The sequence below is a fragment of the Carcharhinus amblyrhynchos genome, chromosome 2 (genome assembly GCF_965287045.1).
Source record: "Carcharhinus amblyrhynchos chromosome 2, sCarAmb.v2.hapA, whole genome shotgun sequence".
Taxonomy (NCBI): domain Eukaryota; kingdom Metazoa; phylum Chordata; class Chondrichthyes; order Carcharhiniformes; family Carcharhinidae; genus Carcharhinus; species Carcharhinus amblyrhynchos.
This window is the reverse complement of record NC_137325.1, coordinates 105,075,371-105,087,553: the sequence shown is the minus strand read 5'-3', so window position 1 is coordinate 105,087,553 and position 12,183 is coordinate 105,075,371. Positions and strand designations below refer to the sequence as shown.

General features: G+C 44.5%; 1 protein-coding gene across 2 annotated transcripts in view; it reads right to left on the bottom strand.

Annotated features, from left to right (window-relative positions):
* The window catches only part of znf804b (zinc finger protein 804B), a 448,968-nt gene that overhangs the window by 48,698 nt on the left and 388,087 nt on the right, over window positions 1-12,183 (bottom strand). The window lies entirely within an intron of this gene.

Below are 12,183 nucleotides of genomic sequence, written 5' to 3'. Positions count from 1 at the left end.
GGGGAAGAAGGAAAAATCCAATAAGTAATTTCTGAAGAAATGTTTTCACACAGTCCTCCAGTTAGGCAAACAAGAGCGGAATTGGCAGTGACATGAGGTTCAATCTCTCATTTGCCATCTGCGAGATGGGGTACAGAAAGAAGACTGAGGGGAGCGGGGTGGGGCAGAATGTTGAAAGGAGACATATATTTCCTCAAAGTAAACTTGTCTCATCAATTACACAATAATTTACAAAAAAACCTTCCACTACCCCCCTGCCCCCCTTCAATAAGATTCATGGAAAAATCTCACCTGCCCAAGTGACATTTGAAACTACTCATGTTTTTAATTTAATTTTAACCTCCTGACCACTATTTTCTACGAGTAACAAAAACATCCAGGAAAATGTCCATTCATCAAATGACTACAATAAGGAATATCAAATATCAGAATAGGTCTTTAGATTTGAAAATGAGATCAAGTAAGAGAAATACACTTTCTAAAATTGTGCTTCCCTACAAGAATCACTACTTCAAAATTTAATTATTTTTGTTTTTATTACTAGTTGGATATTAGGATATTAGCTGGCCTGTTTTCACTGTTTTTGCACTGTTCGCAAAAATAAAATCTTGAGCAGAATTTTACAATCATAACCTCTGCAAAAAGGTTCACAACCCCTGCAGTCTCATAATCCATAGCTTTTCCATATACCTATTGAAAACATGATGGATACTGAGGTCATTAAAACAAAATCAATACTTATATATTGTACACAATAGCAACAAATGAACACCACATATTAATGTGTTAAATGTCACACAGAAATCAAACTTTACAGGGATGAATGGAAATAACGCAATCTGTGAAAATTCCCTTTGTGCTCACAATGTGGTTAGCACTGCTGACTCACAGCGCCAGGGACCCAAGTTCCATTTCTGGTTCGGGTCATGGGACAGGATTTTACAGCCTTGCTCCAGCGAGATCACAAGATCTCACCAGAGGCCAATGAAAATTTCTGTTCTGGGAACTGGGCAAGATGGTAGATTTTTGGCCAGTGTCTATGTGGAGTTTGCATGTTCTCCCCTTGTCTATGTGGGATTCCTCCGGGTGCTCCGTTTTTGTCCCACAGCATAAAGATGTGCTGGTTAGGTGCAATGGCCATGTTAAATTCTCTCTCAGTGTACCCAAACAGGTGCCGGAGTACAGCGACTAGGCGATCTTCACAGTAACTTCATTACAGTGTTGATGTAAGCCTACTTGTGACAATAGTAAATACATTTTAAATGTATGCTTGTGAGTGCTGTGCCTTGATGCCCAACTCTTACTGGCAGGTGCCATTGGAGGTGGCTTGCTGACTATGCTAACCTTGCCAGTCATTCTCTGGCCGGTGGAGCCCGAGTAGGCTCTGCCTGGGAGGGAGCGTCCAGCTCCAGGGCTAGCCATACCTCAGTCATTGTGGCCTCATCAGATGCAACAGTCACTGGCAGACGGGCTGAGGAGCTACTGTCCTTGTCCAGAGCATCCTGAGAGGAGCTCCTGTAGGTGACAGGTGGCTGGTGGGTTTTCATCACCCTGGTCACTATGAATGAAGCAGAGAGACTAGATGCCTCATCCAATCTCACATTGGCAGTGACCTCCTGAGGGCATTGCCTGCGTGTGGACTTGCAGCTCTGAGCACAACCCCAGGAAGCTCTGATTTTGGTCATTGAGCTGCCTCTCCATGAAAGCCACACTGTTTCTGTAGAGAAGGCTGTGTGCTTGGTGCACAGGCTCAATGCAGTGCTTATGCTCCTTGTGGACTCCTCCATGACAGAGACCATGGCACGCAAACACTCAGGGATCTCCATCAGATCTTCCCACACATCCTGCTGGACACCCAGTAACTGCTGCCTGTTAGATGACTCCAGAGGTTCGTCATGTGTCTCAGACTCAGCATTGTTTTGGTATTCAGCAATCCGCTGACACCCTGGGCACTCTCTCCTCTGCCAGCTCCTCTGAATACTTGTAACTTGATGTGGGTATGCCGGCGTTGGACTGGCGTAAACACAGTAAAAAGTCTGACAACACCAGGTTTTAGTCCAAAACCTGGTGTTGTCAGACTTTTTACTTGTAACTTGGCAGTGTAGACACAGCTATTTGTTTTCTGAGATGTAATTTTACATCATGAAAGGTCATGGACCTTAAGCGTTAACTCTGTATCTCTCTCCACAGATACTGTCAGACCCACTGAGCATTTCCAGCATTTTCAGTTTTGATGTCATCCTATCAGCACTGAGAATGATGAGTATTAATATCGGGCTTGCACAGACTTGACTGAGGTTATGGCATTTTGTTTGCAAGAAGAGTTTTGTTTGGTTGAAGCAAAAGCTGTGTGTAATCCCTTTTGGCTAAGATCAAGCATGGCGGCACAGTGGTTAGCACTGCTGCCTCACAATGCCAGGGACCCGGGTTCGGTTCCCAGCTTGGGTCACTGTCTGTGTGGCGTCTGCACGTTTGACCCACGTCTGCGTCGGTTTCCTCCAGGCGCTTCAGTTTCTTCCCACAGTCTGAAAGATGCGCTGGTTAGGTGCATTGGCCATGCTAAATCAGTGTACCCAAACAGGCGCAGGAGTGTGGCGATTAGGGGATTTTCACAGTAACTTCATTGCAGTGTTAATGTATGCTACTTGTGACGCTAATAAATACACTTTAATAAAAGGTAGCTGCCCCAGCCATATTTAAATGCCCCACTGGGATCCACTGGACTGGGCACTCTACAACTCTTCTCCAATGTCAGGGCATATTTCACATTAGCCGGCACTTACTAGGCCAGTCAGCATGAAATCGCATTAGTCTCACATTCACCGCTGGAAATGGAAATTGCAGCCACTCCAGGCCCTACGGATCCCACACAGACAATGGCCGCAATTCTCTCAAAAGTGCTGAATTGGTGGGAAAACTGTTCTAAACCCAGACTATTTTGTCAGTTCAGCTCCTCATCTGAATCTCTGCACTCTGAGCACTACAGAAGTCCCAGTCGTGAATCTCATTAAAAACCAGCGGGACAGAGTCTGACAGTTCTGGAACTCTGCTCATGTGCAGTGGTCCCGATCTGTCAGACTCCCCATTTGTTGGCCAGCTCAATCGCTGGCCAGCCTGGGACCCCTGCAGTGCTGCCCCTCCAGCCCCCGCCTCCATCCCCCCTTCCCCACGGCCCAATTGTGGCCCCCACAGCAATTCCCAGGCCAGCCCTGACCACCTTTCCCCGTCCCAGAGCGCCCCAATGCATAGCCCACACGCTCCAGCAGTGGCGATCCACCCACACCCCAGCAGAGCCTTCCCTGCTGACCCCACTGGGGTCAGACCCCCCTCCCCTCCTACCGGGAGGCAGGCTCCCCAGCAGACCATTACCCCTGCCGACCCCAATTGCTGCTCTCCCTCCACCCCAGACCGATCCTGTCTGCAGACTGGCAGCAAGACCCCACGCCAATTGCACCTAGGCCCACCCACAATTAGCCCATCCCCTTGGCACTGTCTGATGCCTGCTGGGCAGTGCCAAGGTGTCCCTGGGCATGGACATTTTGCCCCTTGGGCAGTGCTGGGGCACAAGCTGGCACTGCCAGGGTGCCCATGCCCAAGATGCACCACCCCACCCACTGCCTGACCCCCTGGGGGCCCTGATTGTCCTTCATTCCGGTGGGGTGTCCCAACAGTTCCCGAATGTCAGGAGCCAGTCTGAACCCCACTGGAATGAAATACTCCTGGTGGGATGGGAGATTCAATCAGGACCTGAAAGTTCCCAATAATAAACTTCTAAGCATATTTAAAACATATTAACAAAAGAATCAAATGACCTGCCTTCCCACCGGTTTCCAGCATGGTCTGACTGGCGACTGTTTGCTGGCTCTGGGAGATGCACATGTTCCCGGCGCATGTGCAAATCCCGGTACAAGGCCAGTGATGTGAATCTCCCACCCCGACCCACCAGAAAAGTTACAGGTCTCAATGGGAGAATCACGGTCAATGTGTGCAAAATTCAGATCCAAAGCTTATTTTTAATGGGAAATGGATGTACTTTTTAAAACTCACTAAACTGCACACTTATTGGGAAAGCATTAACGCTGGTATGAATCAGTTAGGCTGAATAGCCTGTGCCATGTTTTGTATTCTATGCAATCTTAAAAGCCATTATCGTGGGTATTATTATTTTGCCATGGATTCCCATGGGCTTCCCCTGAATTTTGAAAGATTATAAATAAAAACCAAATATAAATAAAAACAAAACGTACATCGTTCCAAGCTCATGTTTTTCATTATCTTATCAACTTTGGAAAGGCTTGCAACGAAATCTGTCAGCAGCTTACAACTGACGCTGTAGGACATTTTCAAGGTCCTAGCACTGTCTGAATACTTGTAATTTGGCAGTGTAGACACAACTATTTGTTTTCTGAGATGTCATTTTACATCATGAAAGGCCAAAGACCTTAAGCGTTAACTCTGTTTCTCTCTTCACAGATACTATCAGGCATGCTGAGTGTTTCCAGCATTTTCTATTTCAATGTCATCCTACTAATACTCACAGTAATGAGCATTAATATCAGGCAAGTACAGACTTGATTGAGGTTATGTCATTCTTTATTCCAATTGTTATTGGAATTCTTATTGTTCACGCAGGGGGACATGAATATAGCTGAGGAGGACATTGGGTTGCAGGGGTGTAAAATAGACAGTATTACGGTTGATAAAGGGGATGTGCTGGAAATTCTTGAGGGGCTGAAAATAGATAAGTCCCCTGGTCCGGATGGGATCTACCCTAGGATTCTCTGGGAGGCTAGAGAGGTGATTGCAGAGCCTCTGGCTCAGATCTTCAGGTCGTCATTGGTCTCTGGTGTAGTCCCGGAGGATTGGAGGATAGCGAATGTTGTCCCATTGTTTAAGAAGGGGAACAGAGACTTTGCCGGGAATTATAGACCGGTGAGTCTTACTTCTGTTGTGGGCAAGGTTTTAGAAAAAATTATTAGGGATAGGATTTATAGTTATTTGGAGTGTAATGAATTGATTAGAAATAGTCAGCATGGTTTTGTAGCGGGTAGGTCGTGCCTTACTAACCTTATTGAGTTTTTTGAGAAGGTGACCAAAGAGGTGGATGGGGGCAAGGCAGTTGACGTGGTATACATGGATTTTAGTAAGGCGTTCGATAAGGTTCACCATGGTAGGCTTCTGCAGAAAATGCAGATGTATGGGATTGTGGGTAATCTAGGAAGTTGGATCAGGAATTGGCTATCAGATAGGAGACAGAGGGTGGTGGTGGATGGTAAATATTCATCATGGAGTACAGTTACGAGTGGTGTGCCTCAGGGATCTGTTTTGGGGCCACTGTTGTTTGTAATTTTTATTAATGATCTGGATGAGGGTATAGTTGGGTGGATTAGTAAATTTGCTGATGACACCAAAATTGGAGGTGTGGTAGATTGTGAGGAAGGGTGTCATAGTCTGCAGGGAGACTTAGATAGGTTGCAGAGCTGGGCCGAGAGGTGGCGGATGGAATTTAATGCGGAGAAGTGTGAGGTAATTCACTTTGGTAGGAGCAACAGATGTGTCGAGTATAGGGCTAACGGGAGGACTTTGAATAGTGTGGATGAACAGAGGGATCTAGGTGTGTGTGTACATAGATCCCTGAAAGTTGGGAATCAAGTAGATAAGGCTGTTAAGAAGGCGTACGGTGTCTTGGCGTTTATTGGTAGGGGGATTGAATTTAGGAGTCGCAGTGTAATGTTGCAACTGTACACTACTCTAGTGCGGCCGCACTTGGAGTACTGTGTGCAGTTCTGGTCCCCGCATTACAAGAAGGATGTGGAGGCGTTGGAGAGGGTGCAGAGGAGGTTTACTAGGATGGTGCCTGGTATGGTGGGGAGGTCCTATGAGGAGAGACTGAGGGATTTAGGGTTGTTTTCGTTGGAAAGAAGGCGGCTAAGAGGGGATCTTATAGAAACATATAAGATGATTAGAGGTTTAGATAGGGTGGATAGTGATAGCCTTTTTCCTCGGATGGAGAAAGCTAGCACGAGGGGGCATGGCTTTAAATTAAGGGGGGGTAGCTACAGGACGGATGTCAGGGGTAGGTTCTTTACCCAGCGGGTGGTGAGGGATTGGAATGCCCTGCCTGCTGCAGTTGTAAATGCGTCTAGTTTGGGGGCGTTTAAGAGATCTCTGGATAGGTTTATGGACGAAAAGGGATTGGTATAGGCTAGTGGGTCATTGTTTTTGTAACTGGTCGGCGCAACATCGTGGGCCGAAGGGCCTGTTCTGCGCTGTAATGTTCTATGTTCTATGTTCTATGTTCTAAGGAGAGTTTTGTTTGGTTGAATCAGCCTTTTGGCTAAGATCAAGTGTAGCATCAACATGCTGTAGTTGGTTGAAGTCATTAGGTTACATTTCAGCTTCATTTGAAGCAATTTTTTAAAGCGGCATCCTGGCCTTTTGGCTAAGATGCAAATGAGATCAAGCCTTGGAGGTGGAGCTACACCTACTCCAATCAGCTTGGATCATGTAGGTCAAACCCAAGACAGGAGTTGAGAGCCCTGTCTTGTCAGCTTGGATCGGGAATGTCTCAACTTGTTGAGACTCTGAATTGGACTTGATTTGAGTGAATTGGATTAAAAAAAAAGCTAAGATCAAGTGATGGTTCCCTGAGCAGACTGTCAGTATCACCTGGCAGAACGCCTCATCATCAGAACTCACAAACTAGCACCAAGGCCTGGCTTGGCTGATGGTGAGAAGGGCACCTTCTCAGATCCTTTATGCACGCTCGAGGTCTCAACAAACCCACATACTGCCCTCGAAGTGGGGATGGCGAGACAGTCGCACACCTCCTTGTGGAATGTGCCTTTGCAAATAAGCTCTGGAGTGAGATGCAGTGGTATTTGTTGAGGTTCGTCCCAAGCAGCTCGGGACTCTGTGCTCTACGGGCTGTTTCCAGGGTCGCACACCTAGACAAACATCAACTGCTGCTAGAAGATCACCAACTCGGTGAAGGATGCACTTTGGTCCGCCCGAAACTTGCTGATCCTCCAGTTGAAAGATTTGTCCTCGACCGAGTGTTGCAGACTGGCACACTCCAAGGTCCAGGACTACATGCTGAGGGACACGCTTAATCTTGGGGCAGCTGCCGCAAAGGCAAAATGGGGAAAGGCCAATGGGTGTAAAGCCTTTCAACCAAGACAGACCGAGGGCCCGGTAACTGCAGAACACCCTCAGCCTGTGTAACTGTGTGCTAATCTGAAAAACAGCAGCACACAGTAAAATCTGATATATAGTTTCAAGTACTGAAATGTAACAAATGTAATGTCGCATAAATAAGCATCGTAAAAATGTCTTTTTTTTGCGCTGTTTGTCATTTTTGGATATGTCATTTTGCAATGGTTTATTTGAGAGTTTTTTTTATGAATAAGGTATATTTTTGAAATTTAAAAAAAGCTGTGTGAGCTTCTTGGCCCTTTGGCTAAGATCAAGTGTAGTTCGACTTGGTTGGTCATTAGGTTACATTTTAGCTTCATTTGAAGCAATTTTTAAAAGTGGCATCTCTGCCTTTTGGCTAAGATGCAAATGAGATCAAGCCTTAGAGGAGGTGCAATGCCTACTCCAATCAGCTTGGATCATGTAGATCAAGCCCAAGACAGGAGGTGAGAGCCCTGTCTTGTCGGCTTGCATCGGGAACATCTCAACTTGTTAAGACTCTGAATTGGACTTGATTTGGTTGAATTGGAATAAATAAAAAAAACCTGTGTGTAATCCCTTTTGGCTATCATCAAGCATGGTGGCACAGTGGTTAGCACTGCTGTCTCACAGTGCCAGGGATCCGGGTTTGATTCCTAGCTTGGATCATTGTCTGAGTGAAGTTTGCATTCTCCCTGGGTTTCCTTTGGGTGCTTTGGTTTCCTCCCATACTCCAGAAGAGGTGCTGGTTAGGTGCATTGGTCATACTAAATTCTTCCTCAGTGTACCCAAACAGGTGCGGCTAGAGTATGGCGAATACTGGATTTCACAGTAACTTCATTGCAGTGTTAATGTAAGTCTACTTGTGTCTAATAAATAAACTTTTAATTTTAAAAGCATCAGATCAAGTCCAAGATGGGGTGCAATGCTTTATCTTATCAGCTTGGATCTTGTTTGTCTCTCTTGAGGAGACCTTGAATTGGATCCAATTGAAATTTGAATTTGGTCTTGCAGCAAGCAAGGAATGGATTTCGGTTTGCCCAGTCCATTCTGAGCATTGGCTTTGTAACCTTAAGACTACAGTAAAAAATTTGTTAAAAGCCAAGGATAATCCAGAATTTTAAATACAGCACCAAGGAACTTCATTTCTGTTTTAATTTGGAAAAGTTTTTAATTTTTGCAAACAAAGCTCAACTGTGTTCGTGGCAATAATTCTGACAACCTTGACACTGAACCATAGAAGAATTACTTCCGTTCTTTAATTTGCAGAAAAACAGAAAAACGGGGCCAGGTAACGCAGGTGAAGCAGATATGAACTGTGGAACATAATGGTAATGGCAGCAGACTGCAGCGCTTCTGGCTGTCTAAAAACAGCTGGACATTTTAAACTCTTAACACTAGAATTTATCTAGGTCACTGCTGTCTTCTGCCAGGAAAGCACAGTGAATATCCAGCTGCTATTCTGAAATCTGAGCGTTTATCTCTTTATTTGTCCTTCAAAAATCCATCGGCATTACACAGATTTCAGTTAGTCTTCAAAAGCGGCGTTATACAAGACTGCGTAGTTGGTCACATGGTTAAAATATATCAATGAAAGTCAGAATAACAAACATGAAAGTATATTAAATCTGAAAGTTAAAGTGCTCAGTCATGTGAAATATATATCTGTAGTTGACATAATGCCAGACCTAATCAGTATGTGCATATTTTAAAAAGATTTACTTTAATTTGCACAACACGATTGCCCATTTACTTGAAGCACATTTTGTAAATTTTCCATTATGGTGTTAAAATCAACATCAGCTTTTTTTACTCATTTGTGGGACATGTGCATCACTGGCCAACATTTATTGCCCTTTGCCCATCCCTCGTTGCCTGAGGGCAACTGAGAGTCAACCACATTGTTGTGGATCTGGATTCATATGTAGATAGCAGATTTCCTTCCCTAAATTAGTAAAGCAGATGGGTTTTTCCAACAATTGACAATGGTTTCATGGTCATCAGTAGATTCTTAATTCCAGATTTAATTTTTTTTTAAGTTCAAATTCCAACAGCTGTCGTGGCAGGATTCGAACCTGGATCCCCACAGCATTAGCTCAGTTTCTGGAGTAAAAGTCTAATGGTAATACCACTTGGCCATCACCTTCCCTGCAGTTTACTGGACATATATAAGGAGCAGCACAGGCGGTTGGATAGTTCAGGAGACAGGGAAGTGCATAGAAAGAAATGGATGCCTATCCGTGTATCCTTACGACTGGAGGGATTACGCAATGGAGGGGACTTAACACAGTGGAGTTGAAGTTGGGAAAATGGGTCATGCGCACATTAGGATGTGGGTCAATGTGCAATGGAGCTCTTTCTTAATGTAGGCAGCTTTGTGCGATATGCTCTCCTTCCTGATAGGGACCCCCATCAAACACACTGCATCCACTGGGTGAATATGTGCCATTACAGCCACTCACAGTGATGATCTTTCTGCTGTCGCAGAAGTAGGTGCAAAACACCAAAGAAAGCGAGGGAACCAGGGATGGTCTTCCACAGATCCTGCTGATGGCAAACGTAGAGGTGGAATTGTTGGAGATCATTAATATTTCAGCATTCTTAGTCACTGGTGATGGACAAACTGGAACTTCCCAGCTATCTATCGTCAGAATTAAATATCACCCATCTGCAGGTCATACAAAATTCAGTCATGTTGACTTGAATTCAGCAGCAAGTACAATATGATCATCACTGTGACAATAATTTGTAACATCCTTGTTGTGCCAATACTAATCATATTTTTTTTTCTTGAGAATCAGCACACATGCAACAGCATGGATCTTGCAAACAGTGAATCCTCAAAGAAGCATAAGAAAACAAGAAACAGAAGCAGGAATAGGCCTCCGTGTCCTTCAAGTCTGCCTCTCCATTCAATATAATCATGGCTGATAGGTCCAGTTAGGCAGTAATTTGGGTTCTCACCAGGTTACTCTCAGTTCACAAGTGAACAACAGTAAACATTGATGACAAGTACAGCTGTGGTGGGTCCATGTTAAAGGGTACAGCCATCTCCACACTCTGTTCAATTAACCACATGTGTTGTTGCCTGGTTTGGGGGAGGAGGGTGCAAGAAAAGGATAACCATTGAGTAGCAGACGACCTACAACTAGGGTTCCATGCACACTGTCCATGACTGAATAGAGTCTGCCTCAAGCATGCATTGGGTTAATTATGCAGAGGATGGAGAGGATGTTTCTTACATGGTTGGACTGGCCAATTTCATAGAACATCAATCTCAATAACAGAATGAGTCCATGAAGGCTGTGACCTCAGCTGCACAAATGGTAGGGGTGGGATTTTACTACTTCGCTTGGGCGAGAGTAAAATTCTGCCGAGGCCAATGGAAATTTCCATTCTGTGACGCTGTAAATTCTGGCCTCAGTGTCAACACCGCTGGTTCCTTAAATACATGACAACACTTCAGCCTTGCCTTTAAGTGGGTCACTGATCTATACCAAGCTACTCTCCAGCAAAGCAATAAAAGTGAAGTTCTGCTGACCCGTGACAGGGACAATGAGGGCGAAAGAGAACGCTGCCCAAACTGCTCCCTCTTTTCACCTTTTCCCACCTAACACTACTCCCTTTCAATTTGCACTGACAGCTGCAGTGAATGAATGCAGCTATAAAATGAAGTTATAAGATAATTTGGTTATAAATAAGGAGTTATCAAATTAAAAAGAGTAATTATTCTGTGAAGTAAGATTGAAGTTTAATATAAGTGTTCATCAAAAGGTTCGAGGAGTTTAGAAACCAGCCTGAGCATAAATCTGTGCTCAGCAACACCCTGTGGCATAGAATATAGTATGTCCTCTAAGAAAACGCAGATCTGAAAAACAAGAACTAACCTTTATATGAAGCAAAAAAAGACTTTCTAAAGTTTGTTTATCAGTCACATGTAGGCTTACATTAAGACTACGTTAATGTACAATGAAGTTACTCTGAAAATCTCCTAGTTGCCACACTCTGGCATCTGTTCGGGTACGCTGAGGGAGAATTTAGCATGGCCAATCCACCAATCTGCACATCTTTGAGCTGTCAGAGGAAATCAGAGCACCCAGAGGAAACCAATGCAAACACAGAGAGAACATGCAAACTTCACACAAACAGTGACCCAAGCCAGGAATGAAACCTGGGTCCCTGGTGCTGTAAAGCAGCAGTGCCACCATGCCGCCCTATATATCACCTCAGCAAGGCATTGTTAAACTGTAAGATACAACAATCCAAGAATGGATAACCTGAAGAATTACCTTAAACAAAATAACTTGTCAACTAAATCTTGGAAACTAATAGTAGTGACCACTATCCGCACCTCTCCGTTTCCTGTAGCTTGAACATAAGAACATAAGAAATAAGAGCAGGAGTAGGCCATCTAGCCCTTCGAGCCTGCCCCACCATTCAATAAGATCATGGCTGATCTGTTGTGGCTCAGTTCCACATTCCCGCCCTCTCCCCATAACCCTTAATCCCCTCGCTTATCAAAAACCCATCAACCCGCGTCTTAAAAATATTTAGCGAGGCAGCCTCCACCACTTCAACGGGCAGAGAATTCCAGAGATTCACCACCCTTTGAGTGAAGAAGTTCCTCCTCAACTCCGTTCTAAACCGCGCCCCCCCCTTTATCTTGAGGCTGTGCCCCCTAGTGGATTTTGAAGAAAGTGAAGGATATTGACCAAAACAAAGGATGTTGTCCACTACATGTGCGCAGTGTGGTGCCTGTTGGTGCAGTTGTTTTGTGGTATAAATACTAAAAACCACACAGTAGGATTATTAGCTTTTTGGATTTACTCCAGTGTCTCTCAGAGTAAAGATATAGTTGCTGTAGTATTATGATGATTTTTCTCTCCTTAATTGGAATAGAGGCATCACACTGGACTCTATAGCTTTCTACTCAGGCATTTAAATATTGTAGAATGTCTGAAATATTTCTCAGTGATATTAATAAGTCTTGGATTCTCTCATAAATACAAG